Below are 16,113 nucleotides of genomic sequence, written 5' to 3'. Positions count from 1 at the left end.
ATCACTTTTTCCTAGTTATGCAACTGCCAATTAATTATAGCAAGATAAACAGATACAATGAAATATACAACAGAACACACCTTGTTAGATAGAACATTTAAATCTGTTTGGATTTTCTTTTTAATGAGACACTGACCCTTATAAGGTTTTGTAAAGTCTTTTAAAACTTCTTTCTTAAAACACTCTTTCAACCACCACAAAAATCAGGAAAGTTGCCTGAATTTTTTGAAAATTTCACACATGCTTTTTTCAGGATTATTGTGTAGAAAACAGGCATTTTACTAACCTTCTTTCAGCATTTAGCATGCTATATTTTGAGAAAAGGAAGAAACTTGTATATCTCTTCTGCATGATGTATTTCGGAATAATGATGCTCTTGGCTCTTTAATAAAACTACAAAACAAATCCACACTAAAAGAGGGAATAATTACTCTGGACCTATATTTCCAAATGATGTTCTTCATTAGTAGAGAAATAGACCTGATATTTTCAAGAGCAGCGTGGAGTTTCCTTCAGGAGTTGCTATAATATAGTCAATCCAGTGAAAGCTTTATCAGCAAGACATGTAATAAAGTCTTTTCCAGCATTTGCAAGCTGGACACTCATACCAATGCAGCGTGGGAAAATTAAAATTACTGGGGAAATTACTCATCACGGATAAGAGCTGGAGGGCTGCACTGCATAATACAGAATGAATTCTAATAGAGACCAGATACAGAAACCCTCAATTGCATATTGCCACCCTGGATGTGTTGTTTCTCTTTTAACTGAGTAGCTTTTCAAATGCCAGGTTACCTACCGGTAAGAGATGTCAGAGAGAACTGGAATGCTGTTTTCATAGGTTAACATTAATTCCAGCAATTGTTTTGGGGGATGATTTGGAAAAAATAATAGTTCTCTCATGAACCTGAATAGAAATTGCTAAAGTCCCAAGGGATGATAGAGCAGGTTAGTACAGGAGCTCTCCATTTTTTACATCTCCTTGGCCCCCATCTGAATAAAGACTGAGAGTGCAAATTGTGGACACTTTATCTTCTGTTTGCATCTCCCTATCCAGCCATTATTGTATAATAATCAACATTTGTTCACATGCTTAGGAAAGTCTTGAATGTACTTTTACTGTGATTTAGTACCGGGAAGCAAGGAGGTGATATCAGCGCAATGCGACCAGCCAGCTTTCCATGGACCACTAGCAAGTTCCTTATGGACCACATCTTTGAGCCCAGAGTCTTGGCTACAAATTCTTGAGTTGTAATCATGATTCAACTCTCAGTCACACCACTCTGAACCTGAAATATGGCTGCTTAAGATACTTCGGATTAAATCTGTCTAAATGAGAGCAGGATCGGATGTTTAACCTCTACGGGCCAAGCTCTGTTCTCTGTTTCAGTGGTATCGGTCCACTGGAATCAATGGAATTACTAAGGGTTTGTACCAGTGTGAATGAAGAGAGAGTTTAGCTGTATGTGGCTTCATGTATCCATCTGTAAAACAAGGATAAGACTTTCCTATCTACCCTCCCATTGACTTCAAAGGGACCTTAAGAACCTCCAAGGTAAGATCCTCAGGGTCTGAACATAGCTACTTGTAGGGGCAGACCCTCACTGATTGGATGTTTTGATGTTACAAGTCTTACGATCCTATCATACGGCCGCAACATCTACATACTTTGCAGTGTGTATTCAGGTATCTAAACTGCTCAGCTTTACATTTCTACGGCAGCGTTCATTTTTATGATTGGGAAATCTCAGCTGCTTTCCTGCCAGTGATCCCTTTTCCTATCTTGATGCACTAAATAATTGGATTACCACGATCTTGAAAACACTGATGAGGGCTTTCCTATTCAAATCTCTCTGCTAATCTAAACGGTCCTGATATTGTGTAATACCTTCACATTGAGCCATCCCAGGTCTGGCACTGCCCTCAAATTTCAGTGCTTTTTATCAGGTTGCCCTATAAGCATGTGAGCTGCCTGTATATTCCCAGCCCGTCTGCACTGTTGCCTTTCCCCCTCTCCCAATTTCTCCCTCCATGTATATTGCTTGCAATGCATTTTCGGAATGGCTTGTTTCTTAAGGGCCTTTGCAAAGCCATGTTGCTGCTCCTAATGCAAAAGCCCTTGGTCGACACCTTGTCAATTGCCAAAGCACCAACTCTAACTTTTCTCTTCTGTCCATACAACCACCTAGGGGTATTTTGCTCTGGATTGCCACTTTCCACTTCCCAAACAGATCATTTCATTAGAATCTAGGGAAATTACTTGCAAAAAATGAGTTTAACGCAGTTTTGCTTCATTTCAAAGTATGGATCCTCCAACCCCCTGAGCTCTTCAGCATGCCAAATAAATATTATTCACTATATTAAATATCAGTAGAGAATGTATAGTACTAGTGGGCAGGGCATTGATAAGAAGCTAAATCACTGGGTTTTTTAAACATATCTTGGAACACCCAATCCATGAAAAGGATGCTTTTCATCATGCTATTTTGCAAGATAAAGAATTTTCAGCCACATTTTGAAGTCATTTTATACATTCCAGGAAGAATTGTACAACCTATGGGGAACAAAGTAAAAATGTTGGTGATAAATTAAGGCTGAATTGATTACATTTTTTATGCTACATATTAAGACAACATGTGCTCCTTCTATGCAACGTGTGTGAAAATTACCATAAGCTCTGCACATCAATTTAGTTAAACTTCAAGTTACATGCACTTATGAGTACAGCAGTAATCATACAGTAATCAGTACAGTGATCACTCTGGTTACAGTGTGCATGGTAACACCCATTGTTTCATGTTCTCTGTGTATATAAATCTCCCCACTGTAGCTCACGAAAGCTTATGCTCAAATAAATTTGTAAGTCTCTAAGGTGCCACAAGTACTTCTTTTCTTTTTGCGAATACAGACTAACACAGCTGCTACTCTGAAAGCAGTAATTGCAGTGCCCAAAGGACATGTTGCAATGACCTTATCATTTGTCAGTAGCATACCACTGACTGCTGTGGTAACAGCATCAGTGTTTTCCAGAGTTCTTAATGAATTGCAACGAACAATGGCCATAGTATGTTATAAACTGTTTACTACTGAACCAAGTGTGCTAGTGAGGAACTATGGGCAATTAGAAGAAGTACTGTTAAGAAACAAAACTATGCATGTATCTGTCAAGAATTTCTGTCATCGGGGTCTCATCCTCATTTACTTTAATGCAGCTATAGTAATTTATTTTAGATCCAGTCCTAAAATGAAGTCAAAGAGGCAACTCTCCTTAAACTTGTATGAGAGTTTAAAAATGAAAATAAGAAAGTATTTTTTTTAAAAAAAATAACAAAACCCTTTTTAATTAAGAGGCTGAAAGTGAATGGGGTAAAAAAAATCAGGAAAAATTAAAATCAAATCAAAATGTCATTAAAAGTAATGTAGGAGATAGGAAGAGAGAGGGGATGACCATTTTGAAAGAGTGAGCAGGAGTAATAAAGTGGGGAAGACTGATGGCAGAACACACAACCCCAAAGTTTTGTGTGACCTTGAACAAATAATTTCACCTCTCTGCCTCAGTTTACCCATCTGTCAAATGGGGAGAATAGAGTAATAGTTACCTGCCTCACTTAATCACTGAGGCCTAATTAATGTTTGTAAAGAACTAGGCCTAAAGGTGCTAGTTAAAAGCAAAGCATTATTTCTATTCTTCATAGTTAGTATTAGCATCAGCATCTTTACTGTGATTATTTTCTGCATATACTGGAATAAATAGTTGTGATTTTACTTTTAGACAAAGTCAGTTAAGTGTGGAGAAACAATTTTGTTGAAATCATTTCAAATAATGAACAAGGAGGAGGAAGTTCTAAAAAGGGTTGCATATTTTATTAAAACAAATGTAAAACAATGCAATGATATTGTATCAGCTAAGATGTTTTCTGTGACAGACCATAAACACTACTATTAAATTTACTGTCCATAACAAAGGTTCTAGGATCTAAAAACATTCACCCCTTTTGGTATTTCTAGGTTTTGTTTCTCTTTGAAGCAGTTTCATTATTACCAATCCCAATCATTCAATTTAGGATCTCAAAAATCATGAGATTTGTAAATAAATAAATAAAGATTGAGGGCTCATCTCTTTCTGAAAGTCAGGTCCCTTTAAGGACAGCAGTTCCCAAACTATGGGCGCCGGCTTGTTCAGGGAAAGCTCCTGGCAGGCCAGGCTGGTTTGTTTACCTGCTGCATTCGCAGGTTTGGCCAATCACGGCTCCCTCAGCCCACGCCGCTTCCCGCAGCCCCCATTGGCCTGCAGCAACGAACCAGGGCCAGTGGGAACTGCAATTGGCCAAACCTGCAGACGCAGTCGGTAAACAAACCGGGCCCGCGTGCCAGGAGCTTTCCCTGAACAAGCAGCGCCCCTAGTTTGGGAACCACTGCTTTAAGATGTTTCATGTTGGTCACCCCCAAACTGAGCCACCAAAGTCATTAGCCACTTTTTGAAAATATAGGCCACTTTTTGGCTCAAGAAAATGGACTCTTGGAGAATTGCTTGCACTTTGAGATCCTAAAATGAACATACAAAATGTTATGACTCATTTGTTATATTTATTATTGTTCCCTGCACTTAACGGTGGTGTAAATTCAGTGAAAAATCATGAGATTTCCAGTCCATGTTCCAACTAAAACCAGATGTTAAGGTATAGAATAATTATTTGTTTGTTTGAAATTTGCTGAAAGTTTTTGAATATGATCAGAGACCTTCTGCTCAGGTCAAGTTCTGGGTGATCAGTTGGCTAGTTCTTATTTAATTCACACCTTTTCACCCATACCAACTTTGTATTCAGATTTTGGAGTCTGGATTTCTTTGGGTTCATTGCTGATCTGTGAGAGGTGTTTGGTAATTCTCATTTGCGTCTTAGGTGTTCCTGTACTTTGTACTCTCATCTTTCATGCAGGCAATAGCAGAGCAGGGGCTGAGTAAATGGAGTATGTTGTTGCAACAGCTATGATGTGGTCTACATTACTGATCTTTCTCCAGCCTTCCCAGCCAAACACCCTTAGCCAGATACACCACAGCTGGACTCTGAGTCAAGGGAATAAAGCAATCTGCCACTGGTACTTTTTCTTCTCAATGCAGAGAGAGTTTATGACTTGAGAGGGGCTGGCAAGGAAGAGAGGTCTTGTTTGGGGAACACTGGTCAAGGAAGATATCAGTAAGAGACATGAGTGAAGACGGCAAGGTAAATCCTGTTTATAGGGGACTTCAGGTATTTTCCTCTCAGAGCAAAGTTTAGCTGAGGTTTAAAGAACAAGGTGATGACGGTTCCTATTTGTGAAAAATAATGTGGCTTTGTACTTTGATTTATAAACAGGCAGTTTGACTTAGTGTCGGTTCATTTGTATGGTAGTGTTCATTGTCGTTGATTACAGATACATAACATATAAGTATAGTGGTAGAGGTTTACAGAAATGCAGCAAAGCGTGCTGCTTATCAGAGATTAGATTCTGTCCCAAAGTATTCCCACAATTCATGTATTCATTTGACAGCCTAATCTTCTACAAGGATTTTGTTTTTATGAACGGGATGTATTGGGAGCTAGTAAATATCTATCTATGTTAAAATGTTTAAACCTGCATCTAACATTTCTTGTTCAGAAAATGGCATATATTTCTGGAGAGGTGACTACTTCTGAGCTCCAATTTCTCATCCCTGGGTTCAGCAGGAGCAATTTATAATGTTTTTGTAGCCCTCACCACCACTGGGAAACCTTTTGGCCTTTTAAAAAATGAGATTTAGATGCCTAAATAAATCTGATGTGTAAATACAGTGCCCTTCTAAAGTTGGTAAAAACAGTCCTACAGCACCTTGCTGCACATTACATAATATAGTCATTAAATGTGGATTATCTTTGGAAGGTAAGGCAGAGATGAATGAGTCAAACTAAAATGATGAATTAGATGTCTGTGATGAGGTGCAGATGTAGGAAATAGAATCAGAGAAGCCAGAAATATTAAAATGAGACGAATAGAGCCACCTCTATAAGGTAAGTTAAAAAGTATAGCTACCTATTCCTATAAAGAAGAAAATGCTTGTATTGTACACATTAAATAAGCACGTTATCTTTTTGTATGGCCTCTTTGGCAACTGTTTTTCCATTTGCTCTTCTTTCCACCTGCCTGTGGCTTTGACCCTACAAAGTCATGGTGATTCAAGAAAGAATAGAGGCAGCAACTCATCAGGGGCTTTTCTATATGCTCTTCCTGAGGCTCTGCAATTTGTGGTTGGAGATGTCAATGCTTCTTCTCAATTTGTAAAGGTTGACTGAGTCATGTTTTACTGCCATTAGCTTGTAGACATTGGGCAAACCTCACAGAATCCCATTTTGTGACAAGCTTCCTGGATTGTACAGGAGGTTCAGGATTGTAAAACTGTATTTCTGGGGCAGTAAGTTGAATTCATGTGCAGCTTTGAAGAGGGTGAAAAGTTGTGATTGATTCATTTTGAGCACATGAACATCTGGCCCTTCTTGTCTAATAATCTGGCCCCTTCTTCCAGCATGTGGGAGGAGAGTCTATAGTCTCATGTGAATTGCACTCTTCCACATTAAGTGCTTAATCCTGCCAGGGGAAGAGCTTTTCAAAATTGCTCTGCACCTGACATATGCCCAGGGTCTGAATATCTGGACCTTTATTTTGGTGCCTAAATGGAAACGAAGCTGCCTTGAAAATCTGGCCTTAAATGTATTTTTCTAGCTAAAGGGAAGCCTGCACCATATATTGAGGATGCAATACTATTCCTTCCATATCCTGCCACCACAAAAGCAAGTCTAGCACATGTGGGTAGTTTGTATATGTCTGATTATGTTAAAACAGCCTGATTTGCTGAGCTCAGACCAGAGGGAAGGAGTCCTTAAGCCTTTTGTGTTGACTGTATTCTGACCCAGTCCACAAATTTGCCTGACTCCCCATGGCAGCTTCTGCCAGAATCATGTGCAGGGTGGCGTGAGACTCCCTGAGTTGTAAGCGTCATGTTGGTGAAACCTCTGTACTGAAGAGGTTGCAAGTTAAAGTGTGGTGTAGATCAGACAGAGACCAGGACTTCATTATAACTGTTCTTTCACTATCCTGTTAGCCCTAGTCAGTACTGGAAAAGTTGTACTGGCTGACTTTTTTTTTTAATCAATTTAGTTAAATCCAATTAAACTGATGCAAATCCCTAATATGGACACCAAACCGGTTTAATCCTTGTGGAAATCAGTTTGCTTGCCTTGGTATCTTGCTTTCTCTTAGTGCACTTCTTTCCCCAATCCCTTCAGCATGTGAGTTTCATCATCTTAGATTACCTTACACTCCATTAGATATAAAGGACCAAATTCAGAGGTGGTATGTGTAAATTGTATGTTGGTAAATGAGGGGAGTCTGAAGGAATATAGAGAGTCTAATTAGGTATAATGTCTAACTAGGTGTGTTGGGAAGACTATAAGAAGGTATGAATAAGACCAATTTAGACTTCATTTGGGCTCATCTTGCAGAAATGACACCCACCTCTGAACTGAATGCAAGAGGTCTAAGTGGATTCAAGATCAAGCCAACCAAGTTCACTCATCCTTATTAATTATGGAATTTGCTGACTGCAGTTAGAATATTCTGTCCACTACAGACTAATTCAATGACTGATTATTTCTTGTTCACTTCTTGCTAATTATTTCATGCTCATTACAGCAGGGCAACAGTTTTGCTCTAATGAAGGTTAAGACCAACTTTCTGTTTTAAAGCTTGACTCTACGTGCTCTAAAATCTACACGGTTACTCAAATTGCCTTGACATTTGGCATACCCCCTGGGATTCTGTTAGTGAACTAAACTTGGAGCCCTTTGATCAAGGGATTCCTGAGATACAACTCCTCCCCCCCCCCCCCCGCCGCCCCCAAAAGAAGCTTTTTTTAAAAAATTGAATGACTCTGGCAATCTTTTTGCTCACAATAGAGATCAAAGCAGGGCTCAGATCATTGACACCAGTGTCTCAAATGTTTGAGGTTTACCCCAGCAGAGTTCATGGCACCCACTCCCTTTGGGGAGGGAGGAGTCAAATTAAAATGTTACTTCAAACAGATTTTGCTTCTCCAGTTAGGTTCCTTGCAAGCCTCCTGTGCTTATTCTTGCTGTTAATGTGAACATGTGCAGAGAGAGAGTTTTCCAGATAGGAAGCCTTGCTTCACCTCTCAGGATGTGGGTGGCTCTGAAGACATGCCACTCTTGTTGAATTTGGACACTGAGTACAAATCCAATCCAGGGTGGGAATCTGAAGTAAAATAAATCAGGGTTATTGCTCCAATTGTGGGAGAGGGGCATTATTTTGGGGAAATGTAGTCTGAGTACAGCAGAATTCAAAAAGTACTGAAACTAATTTTTGAAATGAAAATGAACTATGTAAGCAAATGCATCGTGGGAAGGGAGGTTGATTAGGTGTGGAATCGGGGAGAGGAGTTGGGGACATGGGTGTGAGTGATTGGGGCACACAGTTTGCATGCAATCCATCTACAGGGGTATGACCCCCCCCACACACACACACACCATTCCCTGCCCTCCTTCATGTGATCCAGGTTCTGGTGAGGGTTTGCCTAGTTTGTGGGGGGGATGGAAGATCCAAATCCCTCTCCCTCTCTTCCCCCATGTGAGCTGAAATTCGGGGTCCCTGAACCCTGTTCACCCTGTGTGTGTGCACTGGGTTGGGGGGGGGCTCTGACACCTATGGTGGTCTGACCCCACCCTTCCTGCACCCCTTAATGTGAGCCAGATTCTACAGAGGCCTTGCTTTTCTGTGGGGGAAGGTGATCAGATCCTCTTTCCTTGTGAGCCAGGATCTGCCTTTCTGTGTGAGGCACTTAGAACAGGCTGCTTGGAGGATGCACCAAGAACACAGTGTTGAGAATGGGGTGAGGGGCTAATAATGGGTGTCCTTGACACAGCTCCTCCTTCCCACTACTGTAGAGTTAGTGAGAAGTAAACCTCCATTGACAAGGACGGAGCAGGTCACCCATCTCAGAGCCATTGTTTTGGGCTGTATTAATCTCCATCAGGTATGTTCTTTCTCAGAGATGAACCTCATTGAGATGAATGGGCCACTTAATACTTCTCTGAAGTTTGAAACTCACCCTGGGCAGAAATCTAAGAATAAATTGTAAGTGGCTGGGAAAAATCTACCTTTGTCAAAGCTTCTCTTATTATTTTTATTTTGGAGGAAATTAATCTGAGTTTCAGCAGAATGTTCAAAAGGTTTTGAAGCCATTTCTAGAAAGAAAAAAAATCTGAATGCTCACTGGGTCTGCAGTGAGGGACCTACTCCACTGCTGGGATCTGAGCCCTTTTCAATTCATGTGATGTGTTCTGAGAACTGGAGGACTTTCTCTTGGGGTGTCTAGCCCCTCTCCCTTTCCCTTCACATAACCTGGGCTCTGGCATGGGGAGACTAATGATCACACAAATTTAAATATCTGAAATCCAGAAAACTGATAGTTAAGCTACACATCATCCTCTGTGGGGTGCAAGGGCTGACCATAGTGTGTGAGGGCGGGACTTGGTTTGGAGAACGTGTGAATTGGGTGGGCCTGGAAATGGGTGGGGAAGCCTACCTGAAGCAGGGGCAGGACTCCCATCTGGGGCTAGGTAGTGGGACTGAGGGGCCCAGCTCAGTGTGCAGCTTGGGCTGCATAACAAAGGTAGTATGTGATACATATACATGGCAGCATAGGACAGGAGATGGCAAAGAGAAACTTATTACATATTAATGGCTTCTCCAGTGCTGCTAACTAATGGCTTAATGGGACAGGAAGTGGAAGAAGAGCTGGAAATGGGAGTGGGGTTACATATTGTGGGGCTGGGGGTAGAGAAGGAGAGAGACATACCAGTCTTTTCTCAGGTTTCAGAGTAGCAGCCGTGTTAGTCTGTATTCGCAAAAAGAAAAGGAGTACTTGTGGCACCTTAGAGACTAACAAATTTATTAGAGCATAAGCTTTCGTGAGCTACAGCTCACTTCATCGGATGCATTTGGTGGAAAAAACAGAGGAGAGATTTATATACACACACACAGAGAACATGAAACAATGGGTTTATCATACACACTGTAAGGAGAGTGATCACTTAAGATAAGCCATCACCAACAGCAGGGGGGGGAAGGAGGAAAACCTTTCATGGTGACAAGCAGGTAGGCTAATTCCAGCAGTTAACAAGAATATCAGAGGAACAGTGGGGGGTGGGGTGGGAGGGAGAAATACCATGGGGAAATAGTTTTACTTTGTGTAATGACTCATCCATTCCCAGTCTCTATTCAAGCCTAAGTTAATTGTATCCAGTTTGCAAATTAATTCCAATTCAGCAGTCTCTCGTTGGAGTCTGTTTTGAAGCTTTTTTCTTGAAGTATAGCCACTCTTAGGTCTGTGATCGAGTGACCAGAGAGATTGAAGTGTTCTCCAACTGGTTTTTGAATGTTATAATTCTTGACGTCTGATTTGTGTCCATTCATTCTTTTACGTAGAGACTGTCCAGTTTGGCCAATGTACATGGCAGAGGGGCATTGCTGGCACATGATGGCATATATCACATTGGTAGATGCGCAGGTGAACGAGCCTCTGATAGTGTGGCTGATGTGATTAGGCCCTATGATGGTATCCCCTGAATAGATATGTGGACAGAGTTGGCAACGGGCTTTGTTGCAAGGATAGGTTCCTGGGTTAGTGGTTCTGTTGTGTGGTGTGTGGTTGCTGGTGAGTATTTGCTTCAGATTGGGGGGCTGTCTGTAAGCAAGGACTGGTCTATCTCCCAAGATCTGAGAGAGCGATGGCTCGTCCTTCAGGATAGGTTGTAGATCCTTGATGATGCGTTGGAGAGGTTTTAGTTGGGGACTGGGAATGGATGAGTCATTACACAAAGTAAAACTATTTCCCCATGGTATTTCTCCCTCCCACCCCACCCCCCACTGTTCCTCTGATATTCTTGTTAACTGCTGGAATTAGCCTACCTGCTTGTCACCATGAAAGGTTTTCCTCCTTCCCCCCCCTGCTGTTGGTGATGGCTTATCTTAAGTGATCACTCTCCTTACAGTGTGTATGATAAACCCATTGTTTCATGTTCTCTGTGTGTGTGTATATAAATCTCTCCTCTGTTTTTTCCACCAAATGCATCCGATGAACTGAGCTGTAGCTCACGAAAGCTTATGCTCTAATAAATTTGTTAGTCTCTAAGTCTTTTCTCAGACTCCTAAAGTTATTGTAACCACGATTTAATAGAACTGTCAATGTTTGCGGGGGACAGATCATGGATGAGATTTTTCTCATCAGCCGTGTTAGTAAGTATACAATGCAAACACTTCAAAACATGACCATGACCCCTCTGGGTAAGTGTGCAAAAGGAGGATCCAGAAGTCTTCTCATTTGGCACACTGATTCCAGGGCATGAAACCAGCCCATAGGTTTGCTAATGTACATGTAGAAGTCTACAGTAAACCAGCTCCCCATATTGTCAAAATACACATAAGAACCATACACCCCCTCCCAAACCAATATATGAGCAATTATTGGGTTAGCTTTTTGTATGGTCTTATAGACAATAAATAAATAAATAAAATCTATGAATGAGCATGTAAGAACAGGCCCTAAGATTACAAATGCATATACCTTCTCATGACAGGCGAACCTGAGAAAGTTTGGAGTCCAGGAATTCACATGCTTATTTGAACTGTTACTTGTGTTTTGCCATGGTAGGACCTGATTCAGGAAAGTATCTCTATTCAGGAAAAATGCTTAAGCACTTGCTTAACTCTCAGTTAAGTTTAAATAAGCTCCAGTGTGTGCTCTCCTTAAAACTCTTACCAGGATGCCAGCAAAAAATGTAGGCTGCTGGTGTTCTGAACCCACTGCTTATCATGCTGACCAATATTATCTCATTGTTTTGTTGTATTTTCCCCATCAGTCTGTTGTCTCCGTCGGTCCCTCATCTCCTACTTAAATTGGAAGCTGCAGTTTAAGTGGAGGAGTTTAGTTTTCCCTTTGCAAGTTTTGGTTTGTTCAGTGAAGTCTTCTGTTTGTTTGTTTTTAAATTCTTCTATCAAAAGCAGCAAAGGTCAAATAGGACAAACCAACTACAGACAGGAATTATTTTATATACAATTAATCAACACTTACCTAATTAATGTGAAAGTGCACATGCAAACTTATACAACATTTTAATATATGAAAATTAATAAATGTGCATCCAAGTAGCTTGAAAATAATTAAGGCTGTAGTTGAGCAAGTTACTTAAACACATGAATAGTCTCATTCGGTATCTCTACCCTGCATTAAAAAAAAAAAGCAGCACCAATTCTGAGCCTAGGTCAGCTGACTGCAGCTTGGGGAGGGGGAAAGGACTTGGGCTGCCGGGAAAATAATTGCCGTGTAGATGTTTGGGCTCTGAGGCCCTTCTCCCTTCCTTGCAAGGCCTCAGAACCTGGGCTCCAGTCACAGTTTGAAAATCTACACTGCAATTTTATAGCCCTATAGATTACTTCTCTAACTTCATTGTCCTAATCCAAGGAAGTCTTGGATGCCATGGTGACTGGTGCCTTAAAAATGTAATATAGACAGGCCAGCAGATAAAATATTTAAAACACATTGGGCACAATGCCATTTTACAATCAAATATATGGATTAAATGTAGGTTATATCTCCTCTTAGAGAGAACCAAGTGGATATTGACACAGCATAAACGACCTACACCCTTCTACACATTTACGATATGCTCAATTCTTGCTGAGTTGAGTCTTAAACAGAAATGGATATTAAACAGCAATAAAAGAGCACTATTTATGGCCATTTACTCAAGAATTGTAGGAAGGGAATCTTGGCCAGCAGAGGCACAGACCTTGTCCCAGTCCTGTTCAGCTTCAGTCTGTTTGTGGACCTTCCTCTTCAAATACTTCTCTGAGTTGCAACACCTCAGAGTCCTAAATAGAACTTTAACAAAAGGCCACCCTGCCTTTTGAGATGTAGGAAGCTCAGATTGTAAGGTTTATACACTGTGGTGTTGATGCACCGAGTTTCTCTAACTGTAACTTGTCATGTTGTTGGCTCAGGGGTGACTTTGGCACAGGGATAGTGTGGCAAGAAATGGAGATGCTTGGAGAGTATATGGGCCACAAACCAATCTCTCAAGAAGGCATTGGGACAAATTGGAGGACCCCTTGTGTTGGAGAAAAGGAGAGCTGCAAATGCTTCAACTGTTAACTCATTGTACCTTCAAGTGAAAAATCAGCTTTTCTAAATGAATTGCAGAGCATCCGAAACCAAGAGTCTTCTAATTCAAGACAGAATTAGAATTCTGTCTAAGACAGAAACAAAGGTAAAGAGGGTGGAGTAGCATTGTATATCAATGATGAGGTAGAATGTAAAGAAATAAGAAGCGATGCAATGGATAAGAAAGAGTCCGTCTGGGCAAAAATTACATTGGGGAAGAAAAGTAGTAAAGCCTCTCCTACGATAGTGCTTGGGGTGTGCTATAGACCTCCGGGATCTAATTTGGATATGGATAGAGCCCTTTTTAATGTCTTTAATAAAGTAAATAATAATGGAAACTGCATGATCATGGGAGACTTTAACTTCCCAGATATAGACTGGAGGACCAGTGCTAGTAATAATAATAGGGCTCAGATTTTCCTAGATGCGAGAGCTGATGGATTCCTTCATCAAGTAGTTGCTGAACCAACTAGAGGGGATGCCATTTTAGATTTAATTTTGGTGAGTAGCGAGGACCTCATAGAAGAAATGGTTGTAGGGGACAATCTTGGCTCAAGTGATCATGAGCTAATTCAGTTCAAACTAAATGGAAGGATTAACAAAAATAAATCTGCAACTAGGGTTTTTGATTTCAAAAGGGCTGACTTTCAAAAATTAAGGAAATTAGTTAGGGAAGTGGATTGGACTGAAGAACTTATGGATCTAAAGTTAGAGGAGGCCTGGGATTACTTTAAATCAAAACTGCAGAAGCTATCGGAAACCTGTATCCCAAGAAAGGGGAAAAAATTCATAGGAAGGAGTTGTAGACCAAGCTGGATGAGCAAGCATCTTAGAGAGGTGATTAAGAAGAAGCAGAAAGCATACAGGGAGTGGAAGATGGGAGGGATCAGCAAGGAAAGCTACCTAATTGAGGTCAGAACATGTAGGGATAAAGTGAGACAGGCTAAAAGTCGAGTAGAGTTGGACCTTGCAAAGGGAATTAAAACCAATAGTAAAAGGTTCTATAGCCATATAAATAAGAAGAAAACTAAGAAGGAAGAAGTGGGGCCGCTTAACACTGAGGATGGAGTGGAGGTTAAAGATAATCTAGGCATGGCCCAATATCTAAACAAATACTTTGCCTCAGTCTTTAATAAGGCTAAAGAGGATCTTGGGGATAATGGTAGCATGACAAATGGGAAGGAGGATATAGAGGTAGATATCACCATATCAGAAGTAGAAGCGAAACTGAAACAGCTTAATGGGACTAAATCGGGGGCCCCAGATAATCTTCATCCAAGAATATTAAAGGAATTGGCACCTGAAATTGCAAGCCCATTAGCAAGAATTTTTAATGAATCTGTAAACTCAGGAATAGTACCGAATGATTGGAGAATTGCTAATATAGTTCCTATTTTTAAGAAAGGAAAAAAAAAGTGATCCGGGTAACTACAGGCCAGTTAGTTTGACATCTGTAGTATGCAAGGTCCTGGAAAAAAATTTGAAGGAGAAATTAGTTAAGGACATTGAAGTCAATGGTAAATGGGACAAAATACAACATGGTTTTACAAAAGGTAGATCGTGCCAAACCAACCTAATCTCCTTTTTTGAAAAAGTAACAGACTTTTTAGATAAAGGAAATGCAGTTGATCTAATTTACCTAGATTTCAGTAAGGCATTTGATACCGTGCCACATGGGGAATTTTTAGTTAAATTGGAGAAGATGGGGATCAATATGAACATCAAAAGGTGGATAAGGAATTGGTTAAAGGGGAGACTGCAATGGGTCCTACTGAAAGGCGAACTGTCAGGTTGGAGGGAGGTTACCAGTGGAGTTCCTCAGGGATCGGTTTTGGGACCAATCTTATTTAATCTTTTTATTACTGACCTTGGCACAAAAAGTGGGAGTGTGCTAATAAAGTTTGCAGATGATACAAAGCTGGGAGGTATTGCCAATTCGGAGAAGGATCGGGATATTATACAGGAGGATCTGGATGACCTTGTAAACTGGAGTAATAGTAATAGGATGAAATTTAATAGTGAGAAGTGTAAGGTTATGCATTTAGGGATTAATAACAAGAATTTTAGTTATAAGTTGGGGACGCATCAGTTAGAAGAAACGGAAGAGGAGAAGGACCTTGGAGTATTGGTTGATCATAGGATGACTATGAGCTGCCAATGTGATTTGGCTGTGAAAAAAGCTAATGCGGTTTTGGGATGCATCAGGAGAGGCACTTCCAGTAGGGATAAGGAGGTTTTAGTACCGTTATACAAGGCACTGGTGAGACCTCACCTAGAATACTGTGTGCAGTTCTGGTCTCCCATGTTTAAAAAGGATGAATTCAAACTGGAGCAGGTACAGAGAAGGGCTACTAGGATGATCCGAGGAATGGAAAACTTGTCTTATGAAAGGAGACTTAAGGAGCTTGGCTTGTTTAGCCTAACTAAAAGAAGGTTAAGGGGAGATATGATTGCTCTCTATAAATATATCAGAGGGATAAATATAGGAGAGGGAGAGGAATTATTTAAGCTCAGCACCAATGTGGACACAAGAACAAATGGGTATAAACTGGCCACCGGGAAGTTTAGACTTGAAATCAGACGAAGGTGTTTAACCATCAGAGGAGTGAAGTTTTGGAATAGCCTTCCAAGGGAAGCAGTGGGGGCAAAAGATCTATCTGGCTTTAAGATTCTACTCGATAAGTTTATGGAGGAGATGGTATGATGGGATAATGGGATTTTGGTAACTAATTGATCTTTAAATATTCAGGGTAAATAGGCCAAATCCCCTGAGATGGGATATTAGATGGATGGGATCTGAGTTACTATAGAAAATTCTTTCCTGGGTATCTGGCTGGTGAATCTTGCCCATATGCTCAGGGTTT

Source organism: Dermochelys coriacea, chromosome 9 (genome assembly GCF_009764565.3).
Source record: "Dermochelys coriacea isolate rDerCor1 chromosome 9, rDerCor1.pri.v4, whole genome shotgun sequence".
In the NCBI taxonomy this organism is placed as follows: Eukaryota; Metazoa; Chordata; order Testudines; family Dermochelyidae; genus Dermochelys; species Dermochelys coriacea.
Note: the sequence above shows the minus strand (reverse complement) of the source record.